Source organism: Atta colombica, unplaced genomic scaffold (assembly GCF_001594045.1).
Source record: "Atta colombica isolate Treedump-2 unplaced genomic scaffold, Acol1.0 scaffold200, whole genome shotgun sequence".
In the NCBI taxonomy this organism is placed as follows: Eukaryota; Metazoa; Arthropoda; class Insecta; order Hymenoptera; family Formicidae; genus Atta; species Atta colombica.
Window position 1 is genome coordinate 1,008,249 of NW_017259295.1, and position 3,997 is coordinate 1,012,245.

General features: G+C 31.6%; 1 protein-coding gene across 1 annotated transcript in view; it reads right to left on the reverse strand.

The window, feature by feature from the left end:
• The window catches only part of LOC108687181 (moesin/ezrin/radixin homolog 1), a 36,318-nt gene extending 34,919 nt beyond the window's left edge, over nt 1-1,399 (reverse strand). Inside the window, exon 1 of the mRNA XM_018192818.1 lies at nt 1,165-1,399. The gene's annotated coding sequence lies outside the window, so the exon portion shown is untranslated. The remainder of the gene's footprint in view (nt 1-1,164) is intronic.
• Nucleotides 1,400-3,997: the final 2,598 nt, after the last annotated feature.

Here is a 3,997-nt window from a genome sequence, read left to right on the forward strand (position 1 = left end):
TTTTAATATAGCAAAAAAAAAATTTAGCAATCGTTTTACTCGATCAATTTATAATTTTCCATATCTTGAATTTTTTCAACTTTGATTTAGAAAAAGAATTATTCCATATCTTTTAAAATAATAAATCACATCCTTAATTCTCTTATATTTCTAAATTATTAGAAAAAATATAATTTATCAACAATCGCTTTGTTTGACCAATTTACATTTTCGATTTCTTGAATCACTCTTCAACTTCAATATAGTAAAAAAATCAATCCATAACATAATAATAAATTATTTCTAGTTCCCCTATATTTTTACAGCAAAAGAAAATTAATTAAACGTTAATATTAACAGTCGCATTTGATTTATTTACATTTTTTTTTTTATTTCTTGAATTACTTTCCAACCTCAATATAGAAATAATCACAATAAGTTATGATTTGCTACTCGAATGAGTTTATCGAACTTAATTTAATTTTTTGTTTCTTTAACAAGTCAAACAATGAAACAATTAGGAATCACTGTTGATTATCGATTGAAATGTCAATTAATATATACATACAAATATATGATCGTACAAATATACGATCTACGAAGAATCAACCCGCCCAAATTAGCAAGGCGGAATCAACGTTGGCAAACGTGGCACACAGAGAGAAAAGAAAATTAAGTTAAACGCAGTTAGCTTAACCGACGTCGGTACAATCGAACATTCGAACCGGTTTTCCGGCGAACCAAATCAACCTCGATTCCCTCGTTCCTTCCCGAGGATAAATACTTGAATACTTAAATCACGTTCCGAGTTGTAATGTGCACTATGAGAACGAGGAAAAAAAGAGGTAAGTTACGGCAACCGTTGTCGTTACGAGATCGACCCCGCGAGTTTTCTCGCGAGACCGATTCTGGCTCCTCTTCTCACGCATTTCACATCGCGAGATGCAATTCGCGATCGAACATATAACCGGGATATATACCGCGTAACCGACGTTACCGGCAACAATCCCGCAAACGTCTCGACACCGCGACGATGACTCGGCCTTCTCGGTGCTCGATTCTCAAATACTCTTTTTCGTGACGATTGACGGCGGAGAAGGAGGAGAATGACGAACGTAGGCCCCGCATGACGACGGCGACGACGGCGACGACGGCGACGTCGGGCGACGTCGACGGCGCGCTTACCTGATTAACCTGATTCTGCTTGCACCCGTGGATCCCGTGACACGTGTGACGCACCGCATCCACAACGTTGGACCGCCTGGCGCTCACACTCGCGCTAGTAACCCCACGACTAAGCCGGCGAAACAGGAAATCGCACGATCCACACCCAAAAATCCCGTCACGTTCGGAAAATACTGACACCTCACTGATAATATGGCCGCCGCCGCCTGTCCGTCCGTCCGTGCGCGGTGCGCTCGCGAAGCGCCGAAGCGGTGATTTAACGGCCTGGGAAGGGATAATGAGGGGAAAAACGAGCATGAATCACGCACTCGACGAAGATGCGTCGCTCACTGTTTAGAAAATTCAAGAGACATCAGATTGGCCGCATTTAGCACAAGCGCTTAGTAAGCACTTTATACTGATTGGTTTGTTTATTTTTAGATCTAACGCTGATATTACATTTGTCATAAAACAAAATTACATTAATATATTATATAAATATAAATAACAAATGTAATATTAGACTAAAGCCTTGATTGCGTTCAGCAGAAAAAGTATAGCTTTGCAACTGTTGTGAAATTCTTTAATATGATTGATTTGTATGTTTTACTCTAAGAGTTCTTCACTGGATCCTAATATGCAAATCAATCATGTCAAAGAATTTTACAATAATAAAGTTGTAAAGTTGTCTTTTTGCTGAACGTAGAATCTTACATTTAAGATGTTAGAAATCGATATGAATGAAGAAAAAATTGACCAAACGTATTAATTATGTGACGTATGAATTCAAATGTGTTCAAATGTAATTTGTTAAAATGATGAAATCGTCTGTAATACCGACGAAACAAGCATTTCGTATTTTTTCATTTTTTTCGTTCTCCTTATACAGAATAAAAAATTCCTTCTCCAGAATAAAAGCAGAAAGAAACCTGAGAGTGTCCAACAAATGAAAATGGATTGAAATGAATTGAAATAGATTTTTAGAAACATTGATTCACAAATGTTGAAATAAATGCTTTTCAATCCTGAATGCATTTTTATTCATTTATAAGAATTGCACCATATTTCTGTACCTTTCAATCTAAAAATAATATTAGTTTTTTTTGTGCACAACACACATTGTGAATATTGTTCAATTCAAAATTTTGAATAGGAAATGCAGTATTTCAATCCAATTGCATCCAAATTCATCTAATTGAATCCAATTAAATAAAAAAAAAGTATTCGCTATTTATGTATTCAGATAGAAAAAAATTTTAATCCATTCTCGTTTATTGGGTGGACATCCTGGCTTTTTTATTCGTATACCAAATCTCGTAGGGTAACGTCCACATTTTTGTGGTTCTTTTCCATACTATTATGTGTGAATTAGACAAAGATAAATAATCGACTTTGACTTTGATTGTTCGTCCTTGTCTAACTCACATAATAGCATGGAAAAGAATCACAAAAACGTGGACGTTACCCTACGAAATTTGGTACACGAAAAAGGCCGGGATGTTTCCACTCTCAGGTTTCTAATAAAAAAAAAAAACACAAATAGTTTTAGAAAAATACAATCCGGTATAAAAAATAAAAAAATTATAAATTACAGTTTCCTAGCTGTTACCACGTAGGTTAATTATTTTTTTAAATTTGCGACTCAAAATACTATAACAAAAACATGTCCGAAAAATTAAATTAAAATATTATTTGCAAATTTTTATTTTAAGCAATTATAAATTTTTTAGATATAACCTGTGAATATTAGTTTAGTTATATCCGACAAGACAAGATTTTATTAAAAATCGCAGATTTTATGAAAGTTTACGTGACTACAAATTGAAATGATTAATAATAAAAAAATAGTATAATATATAATACTAATTTTATAATTTATTAATTTCATAAATATGTATTGTGATTTTAATGTTGTCCAAGTTTGATTATCAATAGACGTGATAACTGTAGAAAAAAAAAGTTATAATTTTTGGCGATATAAAAGATTAAGAATGCATCGGATTATAAAATTACCGAATACTGGATAATACTACCGGATATCCGGAAAGAATGTAACATCGAATATTCGGGAAAGCAATTTTTCGAATCGGATATCCGATATTTGCAAATTTAATCACATTTTCCTGTCAGAAAATGTCTTCTAAAAAAATCTGTAAAAATAAAAAATTGTAATTTAAATTTGCAGCGATATATAATAAGATATATTTATAAATATGCATACTTTTATTTATAGAACATTTATATATAATAAAAAATCAACAATTTAATGATATAAAATTTAACCGGATACTAATAATATCCGATCGAATAGTAAAAAAATGCAAGATAATACCAGATACCGGATACTTTTCGGATATCCGGTGCATCCCTAAAAAAAGATATTATAGCATTACAAGTATATATATTTATTTATTCAATACATATACATATAATAAAAATCATAAATTTAACAATTTAACATCCAAATTAATAAATATTTATATTATAATGTTTTATTTGGAATTAAAAATTTGCTTTATCGACATCAATCAAGTTCGGCCGTTCGTTGCTCCACAATATTCCTTTAATTATTTTCTCTCTTTCTCTATCTGTTCTAATTTCTATTTTTTTTTTACAATTTTTAGAACTGTATAAGAGATATTTATTGATAATAAAATAATTAACCATCTACATTTGTTTGCTTAATTATTTAATTTCGATACAGCAGAAAATATCAGAGTCCTTCAATTATGTTCTTTCGCATTTCCCCTTATTATTTACAAAAATATATTTAGAATCGATGTGTTTTTTTAATAATAATTCATCGATATAAGTATTTCTGGCTGCTTTATATTACTGGTTGCGGTTTTTTTCT